Raw genomic sequence first — 20,906 nt, 5'->3', positions numbered from 1 at the left:
GACAGAAGACCGGATTGTGACTAGCTTTTATTGGCCTGGGCTACATCAAGATGTTACCATTTTTTGTAGGTCGAGTGATGTGTGCCAGAAGACTGTTTCAAAGGGATCAGTTGTAAAGGCCCCATTAGGTAAGATGCCTTTAATTGATATGCCATTCAAGCGTGTGGCTATAGATTTGGTTGGACCAATTACACCAGCCAATGACGGGGGTCATCGATACATCTTAACTATGGTGGACAATGCTACACGGTATCCAGACGCCGTTCCACTTAAAAATATAGATACGGAGACTGTAGCCGAGGTGTTGATTGACTTTTATAGCCGATTGGGGATTCCAGAAGAAGTACTAAGTGATACGGGGACTCATTTTGTGTCAGAATGTATGCAAGAAGTATTAAGATTGCTCAGCATTAAGAGACTGATGTCTACGCCCTATCACCCCATTTGTAATGGACTGGTGGAAAAGTTTAATGGTACTTTGAAGAAGATGTTAAAGCGGTTGTGCCATGAACAACCAAGGCAATGGCATCGGTATATTAGTGCTTTACTCTTTGCGTATAGAGAGGTACCACAGGGGTCAACGGGTTTTTCCCCATTTGAGCTGTTATATGGTCGTACGGTTAGAGGCCCAATGAAGATCCTTAAAGAGTTATGGACCGAAGAGAGCGATACTCCTGAGATAGTTAATAGTTACCAGTATATGTTTGAGTTGAGAGATCGGTTAGAACAGACTTTAGAGATTGCTCGAGAGGAATTACAAAAGGCACAAAACCGATACAAGTGTTATTATGATCGTAAAACGAAGAAACAAGTGCTTAAGGAAGGAGATAAGGTGTTAATTTTGCTGCCAACTGACAACAACAAGCTATTGATGCAGTGGAAGGGTCCTTATGTGGTGGAGCAGGTAATAGGCGAAAACGATTATCGAGTGAGGGTAGGTGACAAAGTGAAGACGCGTCATGTAAATATGTTAAAGTTGTATGTTGAGCGGGAGACGTCACCTACCTGACTACCTGAACTTTTGAACAGTATAGTAGAATGTTATTCGTTTATGACTGTATTTCATATTGTATTATATTCTACTGTATGTGATTTTCGAATTTTTGTACTCAGAGCTTTATTCAGTTCGATTTGATATATTGTATTGTTTTATTTGAAATTGTTATCGTATTCGTATCATTGACGTCGTTGCTAGTCATGTAATATTATATGTTATAATATTCTTTAGAGGGGAGGCATGTCGCATACGACTTGTTTACTACTTCCGTGTGACTGAGAATGTTCTAGAACCGTACTGTGTCTGGGTGGAATTTTTAGAAGTTGGTTGAATAGGTAATAGGACACTGTAGAAGGCAATATAAGGTAATGGAACATTCTAGAAATTTGTAGTAAGTTCCAGACTCATTATGTATGCTTATGTAATGGTCTATTTATAGACAGTGTGGGTATATATAGGGGAGTTGTTCAGCACTGAGATCAGATCGGAGATCTCGTTGAATTGTATTGGAGTTTAAGGATCTAGTTATTGGAGTAGTGGAGTTTTACCGCGTTATTGTACTTGATGTTTGCAGAGTATAATAATACCAGTACCAGTTGAAACCTCATCTGTTGGCTCCGTGTTCGTATTTGATCATCGCCGCCAGGGAAGTCTCTGTTACTGTTGCCATTTTGGTATTTGAACCATCACACCTGTACTTTATCAATTACGGTATTATTACGTTGCGTGTGACAAAAAATCTAGTTAAATTGTTCAGTTTTTTTTGGGGGGGGGGGGAGTTTCTAACCAACGGTCCGTGGAGCTAAAGATTTTAATTTTCCTTCATTTCATTTGACAAGACAATGAAAATAATGACCAGGAGATGTAATTTTGTGTATGTAAGGTGTATATTGAGAACTACCTTGATAAAAATTGGTAATACTACGTGATCTCATTGTCTATTAGAGTGACAGATAAACAACCTCATTCGATCAACATTTATTTGACGAGTTGCATACAAATTAGAAACTGTTGAAATAATTCAATATAATACTATTATTTCCCACACTGCTCATCACTCGTCATCTGTATATTAATATAAAAGTGAAAGTCTATCTCCTAGTGTACGATTCGAACCTACGATCGTCAGTACATAATACTGATATGCTATGTACTACACTATCCAGTTGACTCCTATAACAAATAAGCATGCTGAGATACATGGGGAGACTAGCCATTGGACTAACTTCTGATAAATCATGCTTGACACCGTTCTGGGTACCATTGATTATATTGAAGGCAATCGGCATATGTCAAGAATGAGTCGTCATCTACATATTCATTGTAAACTCGACCACGTATAGTATTGTACAGTCTACATTACATATTAGTAAGTTGAATGGTTCTAAAAAAGATATAAAAGCATTTCATACTAGTTTGAGGATAAAATTAATTATAGTGCAATAAGCCATGTTACATGCTATACTTTATTTATGATAAATATAAATATATACTTTGCCAAAACAGAAACACTCAATAAACTAACAATAAATTCTTACTTAACTCTTATATGTATGTTGGCGTCATGTTGGTATTTGTGACATAGACATTAAATGAAAAAGTACGACTGAAAAGCATTCATTCATGTTTCACCTGGCACACAAGATCGAGAAATTTTTATTTATCAAATTTTTATTAGCATAAAATTGACATTTGATAAATTGTCAACTTACGAATATGACAATTTTGGGTTCAATCACCTGAGTTGACTGAGACAAGTAAATTACGAGGGCTTATGGGTTTATCGCCACTGTGTTTGCGACATAATATATACACACTGAATATTGAATCAATATTTACGATTTAAAATAAATCAATCTAAATTATGGAGGAAATACCGACATTTGCTACCAACAGATCTTTGTTTAACTTTGTGCACAAACACGCATCATATTTTTAGGTGAGAATTTCAATATGGAATAGTTGCGTACAGAATCAACAATGAAGTGAAATATGAATAATGATTTCAGGAATGTTGGATATAGCATTTTATTTAAGCGTATCATTGATATGTGTATAGTGTAAATTATACACCAAATTATTAGTAAAAATATAGTGACTATAAATAAAATATATTATATAGTATACTGATAGTTCTTGATGTGATTTGGTGCACCTGGTCACCTGGTTCGTCAGCCGTATTTTTATACATACAGTGGTGGCAGTGATGCGATATCAATACCGATATAAATTATACATTAAGGTAGCGAGAAGGGAAATTTTCACTTTTTTCTCGATTTTTCAAAAATTGATAAAACGGTTACTTTAGACCTTGATACATCACCCCAGGTTTACAAAAGATCGAAATTGCGAAATAACGTTGCTCAAATTAGTGTTTTAAAACACTAGCAGAAAAGACTACAACTGCCGTTTCATGGATATTTGCATAGTGTTTATACTCTGTTGTTGACGATTCTGATATAACGGGTGATAAGCTTCCAGTTGCAAACAATGCGTGTTTATCTAACGTCCATTGTCAGCATTATTGTCAGTCGAGACTTCGTCGGAGAAACATGGTCATACAGTACTCATTTCGCCCAACCTTCTGCTTTTACATCGACCGCTTATCGCTTAATTTCCGACCACGCTGTCTTGTCCGACCGGAAACCGACCGCATTTTAATCGCGTTTTTTTTTTCGCTCGCTCGCTCATTGAAAACATTGACCGCTCGCCCAAACACTGAAAACTGGCACATGGGTGGTCGAAATGGTGGTTTTGATAGTAAAGTGTGAACATACAACTAGTATTAACTATTATTACATTCTGAACGACACTTCAAATCTAATATCTGTATTACACTTGTATCGTGAAAGCAACTGAACTGGGACTTTTTGTTACGTGTTTTGGGTGCTTGTTCTAGATGTAATATTTTTATTTTAATGAGACAGTTACGTGAAAAAAAGCCTAGGTAACTCCTTTTGACAGAGCAGAGAAACGAGGAAATGTTAGTGATTAATTCCAAAAATAACGATATCGAATCCACATCGGTCCACGTCTGGTAAAATTTGACATTCAATTTTTAAAATTAAGTCACGATCATTGAATGAGCTCGGTCTATAACCGTATACGTACCGCAAAAGTGCTCCCACAAAAAATATTTTCGACTAAAAACGGCCACATGCCCTGAAAAAATCGAACAGAGCTTGACATGTATGAATAATTTATTGGGCTTAAATGAAAAACGTGTCAAATTTAGTTATAGCCATAACTATTTGGTGGCCAGTCGATGAACAATTCAAAGTCCTTCAGGGCTGAAAATCATCGACGCTACTCTGGTTTACTTTATTTCACAACTTGCAGAGAAAACTGATTCGCGTGAGCTCTAATTTATCTTAGCCTAGTATTTTCTTTTTGAACTAAGGTCAAATTCCATCAGTTTGTCAAAATATATGTTTTTCAGCGAATAATTTTGAAGCCTGTCACAGCACAAACAACTATGTGAATCGACGCCGGTGATTGGATTGTACGACGACCCTTCAATTAGCGTCAAATATGCTTTGTTACAACATCATTGATTGGCTGAGAGTCACCTGATCGGAGCACGAACTGAGTCACAGAACCATATTTGTCCGTATTATCAACAGGACTTTGCAAAATAACCACACCCACATTTTCAATCATTTTTAGCGCGGAAGTTGCCAACAAATGTAAAAAAAATCGTGAATTTCATGGATTCGAATAAAATAAAGCAAGCGATTGATAAGAATGATTATTAATATTTTCCCCGATGCTCTTCGAATTTTTATTTTTTTTATTTCAAGGTAAGAAATGGCTAGCTGAAGTTGCATCGTCTTCAATGCGGTTGTTTCACCGCGAACAACTCTAGCTCTGTTTTGGGCATGGTTTAGTTTTGCAATGTAAAATAAAATATTTATTAAAATAATAATACTTGATTAATTATTTGAGGTTTCAGCCCACAAATTACGGACATGATCTCCATGAATTACGGTCAATGTTTGTCTTCTCTCGGTTGATTGTCACGGTGTTGATCGACGCCCTTCCTAAACTCAGTATGGAGAAACCAACGGGGATCGACATTCCAAACAAACAATCGAAATTATCAACGAAAGACGATATTTTTCTAGAAATTTACAAACATACTGTCATGACAAACATATGTAAAATTAACAAATACACAAAGAGGTGTAATATTAGGTTTTATTTTAGGCTTAGAAATATTTTCTTTCACTCAGCCCATGCATGTAACTGCCATTTAGCTTTACGGTCCTTCAGCATCGGGGGAAAACAACAATAATTATACAAAACACATTGCGAAGACTCAACAATCAGGAAAGAAACCCCAGACAACCCTGTCGTACTTGTGTTGAAATACATTTTGTATTTCACGTCAGAATATTGTTTAAAATAAAATATTCAGTCCAAGCCAAATCGAGGTCAAAGGGTCAGGTTGCGTGCATATAATTATATATAGTTAAAACAAGAAGTATTTGAACTTTTGTCAGCTGTTCAACATCTATAACAACCAGAAAGACAATTATAAGACAATGTGAACCTCGGAAATTATTCTGTTAGTCCGAATTTTAAATGCGCGCGAGCGAGCAGGTGGGCGGTGATATTTCGGGGTTTGCGCGGTCGAAAATAAAGCGGAAATTGTCCGGTCGAATTCAACAAGCGGTCGCAGAAGCGAGAGAAAAAGGTGATTGGAAAGCGGAAGCGGGCGGGAGGTTGTGCGAAAGGAGTACTGTAACTTTGCACAACTTTCTTTTAAATCGTTTTATTTTCCAAGTCAATATTCTATTTTACTAATACATTTTTTTTCTAACGCAATGGCGAAGAAAAGAAAGAAAGCGTTGACAGACGAGGCAAAGAAAAATCTGCCACTCAGTGTCGCACTCTGACACAGCAATTTTTTTTCAAACATCGGCCATTTTGTTTCACCATGAAAACCGTTTTATTAGATGTCTTATCTGAGACACTTGAAGGATTAGCTTGTTTGTAAACTGTCAGCGTGTACAGTGGGACAGTAATGTTTGTCAGAGGATTATCCCTCGTTGTTCGTTTGCATAACAATGGAAAACCCGAACGTTCCTGGAGTACGGACTCAAATGCCAGCAGTTTTCTTCATTTTTCGCGCTCGAGCTTGAAATTATTCATGATCTGACACTCGTTATGAGTTCTATGATATCAGTGGTTAATATGTTTGGCCATTTTTAGTGTATATTTATAATAATGCAGCAAATCTACAGTGTTTTATTAACCAAAACTGTTTTTCGCGTTTTTCTCGAGTTGAAGTTTTGATCGAGAACGACTCATTGGGACCGCCGCCAAATCAAGTGCGTTCGGACTAGGACATTCAAACTCGCAGTTATCGTTCAAAAGATAATGATGGTGCGAAATATGTCTGGGTTTTTAAAGAAAATGCTTTGTCACAGAATAATAGTCTGTTAAAGGTGCCAAGTATGAAATAATTTGGGGACAAAAAAACAAACCTGCATAGAAATCGGAATAATAAGTCTTTTGATTATCGGAGACGCATTTCAATGGACTTGATTACGGACAATGCATAACTTAAATTTCACCAGGAAATTCCGCAGTGTGCTCTCGCAATCGCGTACTTAGTCATTTTTACAAGGTTCGCCATTTTTGATGTCACGTGATAATTATGTAAACAATGTCTGTCCAGTTTGTGCGAACTTGCACCTCGATACTTAGTCTTTTGATATAAATAACCTAAATTACTGCTCTGAACGAGACAACAGACAGAGAATGTTTTATTTAAAAACGTCACAAAACCTTCTCGCTACCTTAAATCGTGCTATAAAATGAACTTTGAAATGTTCTTTGAATTCAAACATCTAACTTGGTTGTAAACCACATTACAATTTTAAAATGTTGGTAGCCATTGGTAACGTGGTTTGGCGACAATGTCAGTTTCAGATAACTTGGAAGTGTTCACACATGAGACATTGACGTCCACGCACCTTGCAATTCTCTGGCCACAGCGTTGAGATAATCAGTCGGCAATGTTCACGCACTTCATGGTTCTTCGGCTGTTACAGTAGTCAGTCGATGAACACGCACTTGAAGTAATTGCTGAAGTAGCAACCCGGCTTAGTAAGTTTGTCACTTGGAACCGCGTTGTCGTCAAAGTACAACATCACCCGTCATGTGCTCTGGTCAGACTCCCAGATTGTACTACACTGGATTAATTCCCGTGGCAAACCAGAGCAGTTCACAACAAACCGCATAGCTTCTTTAGTACCACGACTGCCAGTAATTACATCATCAACGTAACTATTATGTTGTAAATCTGTAGCAGCGGGTACTTCCAGATAGTTATTCAGTAGAATCTTGACAGCGGCATTTAAAATGAACGGACTGCAAGTAGCCCTGCGACCAGATGTAACAGCGTTGAAACCCATAATTTTCCCACACGCCACGTGGTGACACCAGTATCTTGACACACCTGCTAACCACGTGAAGTATTGTAATGAATGAACACGAATTCGAGTGACGACCCTCTTTATAGACGACGTCAATACGCCTTCCTAGCTCAATGGCAAATGTATTCGCATTCACAGAAACCAAAGCGAAACACTAAAATAAGTGGTTCTGTGAAATATAAAAAACTATTTTAAACCAATCATAATTTACGATTTTTTTTAATATGAACTTCGTATACAAAAGTGTCCTCCATATTTGCAATGCGCATTTCCTGGTAATATGACAGGAAACATACCCACTGCAATACCGCAAAATTACATAACACTGTGACTGTTATGGTAATACAGTGACGGATGTATAATAATATATTTATACATTTATTATTTATGCATATTAATGTACATCATATAGGAGAAAAAACATATCACAGCAAAAAGGAAAATCTGTGGAAACTCGCATTGTACATGCTACGAAAGCCATCCAGTGTATATCATGATTCTGAACCACAGGGGATGAAAATCAATAAATTCTCATTTAAAAAAAAATCATCCGCTATACGCATATAAAGTTTAGAGGGGATCGGGTGTTACGTTAATAACCATTGTTCATAATCGCTAATTTGGTTTTATTCAAAACTGCACAAATCCCGCGTTTTCTGATGATATCCGACGATTCCATGAACGAAAATGACCAGCAGCCACAATCAAGGGGGATTCGCATAGAGTTCTGGGTAAATCAAGGAAATACTCGCTATTACGGCACGCCTGATTGGCTGAAAATGAGTATGCGCACTTTTGAATAAAACCAAGTTAGCGATCATGAACAGTGTTAACAGCTCAAAACCTATTACGTGCCGAAGGCATCAACGACCTATTATTCGAAAATTAGAAAGAATTTGAAACCTTTCCATTAATTTTAAGAATTACAAAAATTTTACGATTCTCTACTATAAATGATTGAAATCACAGTAACAGAAAATGCACGAAATTTGCATCATATCTTTTTCATATGTGGGATGAAACCTAAAAAAAATAAACAGGTGGTTAACTTATGGAGTTTCCCATGCAAGTACTAAACATGCCCGATTGAGCTTTACTTTAGACATTGTCAGTCACCTAACAACACCGCTGCATGAGTTATTTAAAAATGAAGCGAATTCCCGGCTATTTCATGTTTGGAGATGTTTCAAAATTGATATCTTTAGCGCAAGTAAACTCTTGAATTGACCTATGACCTCTACATGCTTCGAGTAACACAACGCTAATTTAACGGCAATTTACGAAATATTTATTCACATTTTCGAACTTTTATCTACAGGACTTGTTAATATAATATCGGGGCTCTACATGCCCACAACTTAGAACAAATATACAAATTTGCACAACTTTGCACGGTGTATTAACAGCTTAAAACCTACTACGTGCCGACAAATAATTTACGATTCTCTACTATAAATGATTGACATCACAGTAACAGAAAGTGATATATTTTGCACAAGTAACTTCTTGAACTGACCTATGACCTCTACATGCTTCGAGCAACACTATGCTAATGTAATATATTTATTCACATTTTCCAGCTTTTAAATATGGGACTTGTTTAGATAATATGATAGTAACAATCCCAAATAAATCTACCAAATTTGCAATCGCTTTTCACAACTTTGTAAGCACTTTGTTTACCCTATCCCGGCTCGCTAGTGCGATAATCAGCTAATGTAAGGATCTTTTTCGAGTCTTTCAGTTATTTTTGTCTGTATTTACCTGCGGGGTTCGATGTGATAACAATTAAGTAAAATATATAAGCCAATCCACCAATTTCGCAATCGTTTTTCTCATCTTTGTAGGATTTTTTAACATTTTACGGTCATCTAATATGCTATTATAGGTGGCTTTCCCCTGGCTTATATTCTTTGTGTCTTATTTATAACTGTAGGTTTTGATAAGAAAAACAACTTGGGTCAAACATACTAGAATATCTACCAATTTTGCAATCACTTTGTACGTTGTTTTAACTGCTTGGACGTATTATATGACGTCAGCAAACAAAAAGTGTTCATTGAAAAAAGTACTAAGTTTTAAAACATAAACATTTAAGATGATTTTCACAACATTCTGCTATAAATGTTTGACATAACAGTAAGAAACAATACACAAACAAATTAAAATGCCTTTGTCGTATATGTGAGGAATTACCCCAAAAAAGTTTTCACAGGCTGATATAGTCAGGTTATCTACCATGCACTTACTAACCACGACCAAGTGGTCTTAACTTTAGCGATTGGTCGGTCACATGAAATGCTATAATAATCTTCTATATTTTAATCTAATTGGCATTTAATGTTGCAATATTTATATTGTTTTCACTTGTTTGTTTTGGATTGGACCTATGACCTCTACATGCTTCGAGAGATAACTCTACATTACACGGTTCTTTTCGAACTTTCCACTAGAGTTTTCAGAAATGCTAACCAAAAATGGATCAAACATAGCCAGTTTGCACTAGCTTTACACAACTACGGTTCGTTATTTCTTAACACTTTGTGTGGGTGGCCCTCCGTTGATATCGCTTCCACTCGACTTTTCAGTATTTTTAAAACTTTCAACTGCGGGGTTCGATGACACAACACTTAGATAAGGTTTCCAATCAAATTTATCAACTTTTCAATCGCTTTTCACAAGTTTGAACGATATTTCCTAACGTTATATGTGCAGCTCGTATCACTGTCTGGTTAAACATACTTTTAACTGCGGGGTTTAGTAGGACAACTACTTAGATCAAGTTTGCAATCATATTTATAAACATCCCAACCAATTTTTACTACTTTGTACAATATTCTCACCAGATTACAGCCACCACTGCCGACTACAATCAACAGTATCTTATTGAAATTACATGCAGATTTTTAAATTCCTCAAAGGCAATTTTTACGATTTTATACAGAAATATTTGTCGTCACATTCACATTTAATACAATTAAGGTAGAGATGCACTTTATTTGTGAATTTCAATCAAAAATAGTTTTTTTCGTTTTTTATATAGATTTTTATCTAAAGAACATTCTGTGAAAATTTGACCAATGAATTCTTATTGGAACACCATTAAAATTGCTGTTTATTTTCTGGTTAAAAATAAAAAACACTCACACGTGGCAATGTTTATGTCCAATTGCCTAATTTGCATGAGTAACCAAATAACAAGACCTTTGATTGACAATATGCAAATCGAGATTGTACGGGTCATAGTTCATTCAATTCACACGCATGTGCAATTATTCTCAAATCAGTTCTCGCTCGCTAGCAAACCAAACATTATATTTCCTCAGCGTTTTTTCTTAATTTTTATCATTACATTATGCGTGGTGTGAAAAGAAAGAGAGGTAGAAAGAAGATTCAGATGATTTCTATGTCGGAAGATGCAAAAGCTACACCGAAGGCATCAGCCCACCGAACGAAAAACAAATCGATGTGAGCGTCCAAACATGACTTTCCCTGAAGGCATGAATCCGAGTTTATGATTGACTGAGAGATTTTATTTTTAAATAATTGTTCTCAAAAAATAAACTGAGCATGTGAAGACTAATTTAACATTGTTTACAGTGATAACTGCTCATAGTCGAAACGGAGCTTACCCATTTACAATAAACATCATACTCTTGAATAGGCGTCAATGACTACGGTAAAACTTAGACTCTATTTTAGGCATTAGGAATGATTGAAATGACGCCAAAATACACCTTAAAAGTCCCATTTTTTTTTTCTAAATCCCATCCCGAATTTACGGCAGAATCTGGTCCCTCAAATAAGGGACACGTGAGCTTTGATTCTAACCGGATATATTGCACTGGGTCGGGGAGATACAAACTTTTGTGTATCTTTTGTCCAATGGGTACCTGTACTTCGATCATTCGCAAGTTTTGCTCGGTGGTGCGAGACAGCTTTGTTTGCAACCGGACGAACTCCGTTTAATTCAATGAAACAAACAACTGACAATGCTAAAATAAATTGCAAAGGTACGCTAAAATTAATTGAAAACAACCAAATAATTTCAATGAAAAATAAGGGAGAGGTAACTTGATACATTACGGTAACAACTCTTTCGACGCGCTGACCGCTTCTCCGCGTCTGATGTTTTGCTTTCCTTGTCATAATACTTACTGATTGATGATTTTGTTTTGATTTTTGAGTTTTTAGCCTGCAACACGGCCACGACCTTTGCTTTTTCCGTGAAAAATGGGGAAGTTTACGTAAATTTGACGGACATTCCATTTTTTTTAACTACCGAAGCACACTGTTTAGCACTCCTGTTTTTTTCATTTGCCGATTTCTATTCAGAAAAATTCGACCGCTCGAAAATGCACCTTAATTTTGCACTCTTAAAACATGTCAGATTTCCAACACAAATTATTTAAAACCGGTCGAAATTTTAAAACTTTTACGTTAGGAGCTGGAGCTCTCTTCTTGCAGGCGACCGTCGCCGGTAGTACAACAGCATGTTTTGTACGTACATCCGTGCGCTGATTGTCTGCGACTGTCTTAGAAAATCCCTGAATAAGGCGTTGCCAAAATCGGAAAAATAAAAAAATGCCTCCTTAAAAAACGAACATAATTCAAATATTTCTTTTAACAAATATGTTGCAGTGGGAAAAATGGGATTGGAAACGATGAACAAAACTTCTGTGCCTCGCGTTTCGATTCTAGGATTACGCAATTATTCATTATTGTGCGTTCGCTTCCTGGAGTTGGTTCTCAATACTACATAAAAATCATCAAGGATAAATAATTTAATATCCCACTTTGTACTCTTCACGGTAAACCATAGGCTCTGAAATACTCGTAGATTTTTTATTGAAAATACATCGAAGAGAAGCCATGTTTTGATCGTGATAAAAGGTCACCTTCCTAGGACCGCCCCCTGTTTAATAATTCATGAGATGACGTCATATTTACTGGACATTGCCACGTGTTTTTACCGACCCCATCAAAACACTGGTATGAATGACGTGTTTCTGATTTATATATTCAAGAGCAGTTGTTCTGGTCCAACGATTTTACATAAAATGTCTATGTCTATACGTCAACTTTCAATTTCAATAGTCTAGAAAGTATGACAAAGTATGACAAAGCAGTAAATCCCGGTTTAACGCGCAAATATGCAAATTAGCCTTTTTCTCGTCTTCTATTTTTGGTGAATTCTTGGGTTTTAAATTAAAATAGCTGATAGACGCTTTGGCCATTTGCCTCGAAATTTTCACACATTATTGACAAGGTGTTCCCCCTTCAAAATGCGTCCGGACAGTTTATTACGGCGAGTGGAACAAAAATAACAAGTCCGCAATTAACATGGATATATAAATTATGCAAAAATAGAAAAGAGTGAACTTTGAGGTCATGCTGTGCGACTTTGAAAGTCGTTAGAGAGATGAGTGGACGCATTTGAATTAGTAGTATACCAAGGTATCCAGTGATGTAATTTTACCCACAAATGGACTTGAAGTTTTTAAGCTAATTTTTTTTAAACCACTTTTGTCCAAAAAAGCATATTTTTGACCCAAAATCAAAAACGCATTCTGGATATTTAAAATAAAGACAAGTTTTACAAAGTTTGTATAATAAGCTTTCAGAAAATATATAACATGTTAGATATATAATACCATCTTCATTGTCTAATTACTCAATTAAAAAGCAAGCCAAATAAACTGCATCTCTACCTTAAATTGAAATATGTAATTTCAATGCGTGCGACGAAAATAAAAAGCAGAATACATTCTCTTGGTGATTTGCTACGTTATTCTCCCATGCAAGTACTTGCACGCTCAGTAAAACTTAATATGATGCCAAGACTACTCTGCTCAGAGCTCATACCACTAATTGAATTTCCATAGACGACAATGTTAACATATAACGAGATTGCTATATGAAAATGACGAAGAAAGTTGAAAATATGGCTCAAAAATGGGAAATCAACATGCCAGTAATCAACCATATGAAAAAAAACTAAGATGTTGGCCAGCTCAAACTCTTGCAAATCTCAGGTTAACAAGACACACCTACTGTATTTGGATTGCACCAAGAGAAATCACTGGAACAAGACATGAAATGTCACAGTCCGTTATTTGATTATAAAGTTGTACAAAGAACATCTGCAAACAGGTGAATAAATATGTACTCTTTGTGGTTACAACTCATCATAAAGTGATTTCCGATGATCTAGTTTTGTACTGACAACTAAAAACTTCCACTGACCCATGTTCAGAATCTCAGAGTACACAAGTGCAACAAAACTATTTGTCATAATATGTATACTTGCTCAAGAAACTGCATTCATAAATCTGAGTGAACCTTGATGAACATGACTTCTTTGTTAATCAGGTCTTAGTATATTACTAGGACCTGGGTTTGTTTGAACATCATCACTGGGCATCAGAATCATTCTCATGTTGTCAAATACAATTTGTTATTAACACAGTAAGGTTTATTATTTAAAGTGTATTCATTATACATAGAACAACATCTGTTAATTTAAACAATTGTAAAAGCTATGTTTTCAGAGCAAGTAAAGGTTGGTCTGCTCATAACCTTCAATGGAGAAGTAACAATAATTGTTTGAAGTCTTTTTAGTGCAGTGATATTATTGCATTTCAATTATTAATGGGTATAAAATACTATAAACCATTTAATTTTGACTTCTAGATATATTCAGGATTTTATGAAATTTGTGTACAACATTTCAATAAAGTCCCTGACAGTCCATGTTGTAGGAACCCAGAAAAAATTCAGTTCACAGCACAACTGTAAAAAAAAAAAGTTTAAAATGAGTATAGTCAAAGATATACACATGTGGGTTCATAAGTGATATGTACCAATCTGAGTTGGTTCTAGAGATTAGTATCACAAGATTTTACTCTCCGTGATTCAATATCAGTCCTATGTATAACGCTGTGTTGATCAGGCGAACTAATTGACAATGGCCCTACAGGTATCGCTATGAAATCACAGTAGTTTTGTATTCTTCTTGCATTTCGACCATGGACAAATATTTGTTTTTGAAAGTGGCCGAATTATTAGAAGAAAAACAGAAACTATTTTTTTAGTATGAATTCTAGTAACTGAAATGCAGGATTGAAAAAGAACAAGACAATACGCAGGATTGATAAACCTTCAGCGAGCACTCCTGAAATTTCAGATCATTGGTACCATGTTTTTGGATACATTCAATGACCTAATACATAAAATCACATTTGTTATTGCTCAATCACTTGACCCTGTATGGCACAAGATTGCAAGCTTCTGTCATAAAATTGGGTTATTTATTTGATGCAACGAAACATGCATTCACAGCAGACGGAAATTCGTTTGAGATATTACTGGATTTTTGTATTCAGTTTTCCATTTCAACCACCATCATCACTTAGTAAGCTGTGATCGTGCATTGGGATACTGACTGTGCATAAATGTGCAGTGTAGTGTCATCAGAAGACCGATTGTTTGAGAATATTTTGCACCATTACGCCATTTCAAATATTATATTAATTCACAGACAACAAAATAAAGATTTTCAATAACATACAAGTTTTCCCACAAAGGATGATTGTATGGCAATTACAAGGCTTCGCCAGTTTTACTTTGGAAGAAGTTGAAAACAGGTAACAGGAAGGGGCTACATGACTACATCTTCTTCTTTTTTAATTTTAATCAAGCATGATTTTTTTACTTTTTTTTTTTTTTACAAATGTCTATTTCAGGGCAACAGAAACAAAAACAATAAATGTGTAGGTAGGCATTTTAACAATTGCACAATTAATATTGGATGAAAACGTCATTACCGATATAAATCATAATCATAATTAAAAATAAGATCACATTTAATTTAGTCAGTTTTCATAATGAAATGCATAATAACATGTACTTATAAATTTTAATAAGGTTCAACAGACTTTTCATTTAATGGCAGTTTATACACCATAAAACCTCTGGTTTAGGTGTCACACTCAGAGAAGAGTGAAAGGCCTTTGGTTCATAGGCATCGCGAAATGTTGGAATTGAATCCCCCAAAAAATTTACATACTGTAACATGCATTATTTTTTTATAATCTTGTTGATAACGAAAAGTAAAGTATGTTCTAAAAGAAGTTTCGAATAAATACAAACACGAATACATTGCTTAGTCGTTAGTACCGGTAGCGAATGATCACGGTAGCACAATCTGGTCATTCTGTGTTTCGCAAGTGAATAACTTACTTGTTTTCGAAGTATTGCAATTGTTGATTATTATTCAGTAATGATTATAAAAACGCACAAAAATTTAATTCGTTGAATTTATATAAATTGGAAGTAATATTCAACTTAGTTTCATCGTAAACGAATGATTTCGGTCGAATGTAAATGTTCGAAGAGATACGATATCCGCACAGTCACTTGGGGGCTGAAAATCAATAAATACTAATTTTTAAAAAAAAAATCATTCGCTATACATATATAAATAAACAAGTTGTGAAACACGGCACGCGAGTTTTCTGGTGATATCTGACAATTTCATGATCGAAAATGGCCAGCAGCCAGAATCAAGGGGGATTCGCACAGAGTTCTGGGTAAATCAAGTGCGCATACTCATTTTCAGCCAATCAGGCGTGCCGTAACAGCGAGTATTTCCTTGATTTACCCAGAACTCTGTGCGAATCCCCCTTGATTCTGGCTGCTGGCCATTTTCGTTCATGAAATCGTCGGATATCATCAGAAAACGCAGGATTTGTGCAGTTTTGAATAAAACCGAGTTAGCGATTATGAACAATGGTTATAAACGTAACACCTGACCCCCTCTGCACTTTTTGTTTCGCATTTTAAGGTAAGAAATCGACATTTGAAACCGACAGGGTGTCGATTTACTAGGTGCCGTGTTTCACAACTTGTTTATTTATATACGTATAGCGGATGATTTTAAAAAAAAATTAGTATTTATTGATTTTCAGCCCCCAAGTGACTGTGGATATCCGCCATGTTCTCATTTACACGTGGCTCATTTAAATATGTTAATGACGGTTCAGTGACCTCGTGGTGAACGCAACGCGGTAGTAGATTTACCGATGTTCTGGCAAGATCTTTATGCTTTGATTTTGACGGGGAAAACGGCATGATTTTTTTTTTTAATCAAAAAATTAGTTGTTTTCAAAATATAAACTGAGCATTCAAAGAATAATTTAACATTGTTCGCAGAAATAACAGCTTCGAAACGAAGCTTACCCATTCGGGCTATTCACAATATGTGTCAATGACTACTATGGTACCACAGTCACTTGGGGGCTGAAAATCAATAAATACTAATTTTCAAAAAAAATCATCCGCTATACGTATATAAATAAACAAGTTGTGAAACACGGCACCTAGTAAATCGACACCCTGTCGGTTTCAAATGTCGATTTCTTACCTTAAAATGCGAAACAACAATTTTAGAGGGGATCAGGTGTTACGTTAATAACCATTGTTCATAATTGCTAACTTGGTTTTATTCAAAACTGCACAAATCCCGCGTTTTCTGATGATATCCGACGATTTCATTAACGAAAATGGCCAGCAGCCAGAATCAAGGGGGATTCGCACAGAGTTCTGGGTAAATCAAGGAAATACTCGCTGTTACGGCACGCCTGATTGGCTGAAAATGAGTATGCGCACTTTACCCAGAACTCTGTGCGAATCCCCCTTGATTCTGGCTGCTGGCCATTTTCGTTCATGAAATCGTCGGATATCATCAGAAAACGCGGGATTTGTGCAGTTTTGAATAAAACCAAGTTAGCGATTATGAACAATGGTTATTAACGTAACACCTGACCCCCTCTAACATTTTTGTTTCGCATTTTAAGGTAAGAAATCGACATTTGAAACCGACAGGGTGTCGATTTACTAGGTGCCGTGTTTCACAACTTGTTTATTTATATACGTATAGCGGATGATTTTTTTTGAAAATTAGTATTTATTGATTTTCAGCCCCCAAGTGACTGTGTATGGTACAATATAAATTAGACTCTTTTAGGCGCCAGGAGTGAATGAAGTATCTAAAATATTTTTAAAAAAAACTATAAAAAAATGCCGAAAAAACGCCGGGCGATTTCATGGTCCGTTGCAGACTACTCGACCGACCGTCCATACACGTGTTGTCACTGCACATCGGCCATGTTGAATCGCACGAGATCGACAAAATCTTCATTACAACTAAAAGTTTAATGCTCACAACATAAAAATACGAATATAATCATAGGCAACCTACTATTATAAAATGAATAAGTTGATCGACACAGGGACATCCCCCCCCCCCCCGAGTTGTGGATATTTCGGAAATCGCGACACAAGCAAAAGACCGGATAACGATTTTACTTGAAACTATGTCCCCATGAATTAATCGTCCGTGTACAATAATTTGACAGGGTATACAATTTACAAACTAGTTTCGTAGATTGGAGACAATTGTTTGCTTTTTTGGCACGTACGTCACGGAATGTACACCAATCGCACCCCAAAATACATTCAATTTTGTAGAAACTGGAGAACTTACCTTTCAAACACGTCTCTTATGCCGTCTTCTTGAAGTTCTTGAAATCAAATAAGGTTACTAGTTCTTCTAGTAACTAGTGAATGAGACCACTGAGCCGAACAGAATACATGTATAAACAGTACTATAATAAATTGCACGCAATGGAGAAATCACGCGCTAGCGTTACTCGCAGATCTAATCTACTGTAAAATATTTTATTTCAGCTGGAATTATCATTCGCTGAAAAGACTTTTTCTGGCTGTTTTTTGTATTGAATTTATTTTCATTGATTTTTGACAAGTTTGACTGTAAAATATAGGAAAAAGGGAATATTCGCTGGATTTTATTTTAACTGAAACATTCCTTCAGCGAAAATAGCAAAAAAATGTTGCAAGCAAAAATAAAGTATTTTACAGTAATTAATTTATTCTGAGCATGCGCATGTTGCCGGGAGAGGTAATTTTTGATAAAAATCGTGAAAAAGACCCACTTGGGATTTTCAGATCTGGAAAAAAAATTACCTGCATACTCGGAATACACTTGTTCATCAACCTGCTAAGTTTCACTGATACCTGCTGTAGAATTTCTGAGAAAATGTTGGAGACGGAAACCGGACAAAACCTGAATTATAACTCCTCTTTTCAGGCTGCGCCTGAACGGGGACTAAAAACACCAAGATTAGAACATCAAAATACACACAAAATAAACCCACAGGTACACAGCCGCTAAGTAGTAAACAAAAGACCACATGTTGGTCTCACCTCTGACCCAGGCGATTACGCCCTCAAACAGGGAGCACCTGAGAAAAAAAATATTTAAAAAATTTCATTGGTTCTTGCTAGGCATTTAAATTGCTACGAGCAGCCATTGGTTGATTAGTGGCATGAGACCTTTCATGATCTTCTATATTTGAATATATTTGGTGACTTTTTAATGACTTGAATTGTTGCAGATAATTCTACAATACAAGGGTCGCGTATCAGGTTTTCCATCGTTTTTCTACTACAGGTTTCCAAAAGTCAACCACATGGGGCAATTGTTCCAACAAATATAACAAGTTTGCAATCGCTTTACATAGATGTGTCATGGTGGCCTATAATCATCTAACACTGATCTTTTGTTATGGAAAAGACAAGATTTAAAATGTACCACAAATACATATGGTTGGAGTTCATTTAGCAATTGTGCCCTTTTGTGGAATGAACTTCCACTCTCCATTGGTCAGTCAATTAATATCAATGTTTTTAAAAGAAATCTGAAAACTCATTTGTTTAGAAGACAGTTCTTCATTCTATTTCTCATTAACATATTTATAACCTCGGTGTTGTTGTAAAAATGTGTATATCCAGAGTATGTAATAAGAATATAAAATGGTGGTATTGAACATGTGTATCTCGTATTTTAAAGAATGCACACAACACTCATAAAGGTGCCGGTAAAATTGTGTATGTATCACCTAAATGTGGTACATACACAGTATAATACATTGTTCTCTTCTCAATGAGAGATAATTGATTGAAGTAGAAAGGTTCTAAGCTGTCTAGTAGAATATCAATTAGTATGTATATATAGTTTTAATACATATTTTTACACTTAGAAGGAGGAAGGGTCACAATTTTCCATGCACCATTCAAGAGGGAGATTAGCAAATTGCATGCAAATGTTTATGAAGGATCATATATTTTATGTACGCGACTTTCAAAAATCACTGGCCTATCCCCCTGTACTTTTTGACCAGTCCCTAACTAACCAAGTCCTTATTATCAATAGTTGTGTCAGATCGGGCGAGACTAGGTACAGTATATTATAGTGAGACTTTTTCGTTCTTGTGTATACTGGGAAGATTCCGGTTTCTTTGGGTTGACATCTGTGACGATCGTCCTCATCCATGGTGCAGCAAATAATCTATTCGTTTTCCTCCGGTTTTAAGGTAGCCACTCACTTTCGTAAGCCTTCCGTTTTAACTTCATTTTTTCTGGCTAACATTAACACTCTTTGTGGAGAGTTTGAATTTATATCATTAGATATGCTTTCAAAATTGCAACTACTTAGTGTGTGTGAATGTTTGACGTTTGACATGTGCAGCTGAATGTTTATTTCACAATTTGTGTTTAGGTTATTCTTTTATTTATTTATTTTTCAAAACACGTATTTCCCCAAATAATGTTTTTGAAAAGCGCAGACACATTCCTTTGCGTGTGGTTCATTTAAACAAGATGTTAAAATTTCAAACAAATCGGCTCACCAACTTTTTATTCACCATGGTTCAAAGTTAGTTGAAGTGGTTGAAAATGAAATTGGAGAAAACATCAGTAACGAACGCTTTTAACGTCACAAAGTTATTGAAAATAATGATTTTGAAAAAGTCGTTTATATTATTCGCGATTTACCCTTACAGTTCTTTTTGTAAGGAAATTCAGTTTTAAATTGCTCAAATCGAGGGAAATAACAAAAAATCGGAAATATTCTATTATAGCTACCATTTTTAATATTTTATAAATACGCCCGTGTTGTTTTAAAGGATAATCTACAGTAACACTTGACTGATTGGTGCACTCTTAAGATGCGACATGACTGTCAAGGCGGAATCTTCATTTTTTTCTTTTTTTCTGAGAACAAAACAGTAGTCTAGTCAAGTTATGGCAGAGAGTTAAAAAAATATGGACAGAAGCTTTTGTAGTGTATTATCTTTTCTACTTAACATCATAATAAAAAAGAAAAAAATCGAAGTATATATTCTTATATAGCCCATGGGCTACACAGAGTCACCGTTCACCTATACTGCTGAGAAAGTTTGTAATTTGTAGATTATCTATGATGCCCTTTAATGGGAAAATAATGTTAATATTAAAAAATGAGATGATCATAGCTACTTTGCATATTTAGGCAAATGACGAATTTGTCTGATTTGATATATATTTATATACCCTTGTGTGATGTA

This window comes from Saccoglossus kowalevskii, chromosome 1 (genome assembly GCF_978046115.1).
Source record: "Saccoglossus kowalevskii chromosome 1, keSacKowa6.1, whole genome shotgun sequence".
NCBI lineage: Eukaryota > Metazoa > Hemichordata > Enteropneusta > Harrimaniidae > Saccoglossus > Saccoglossus kowalevskii.
Note: the sequence above shows the minus strand (reverse complement) of the source record.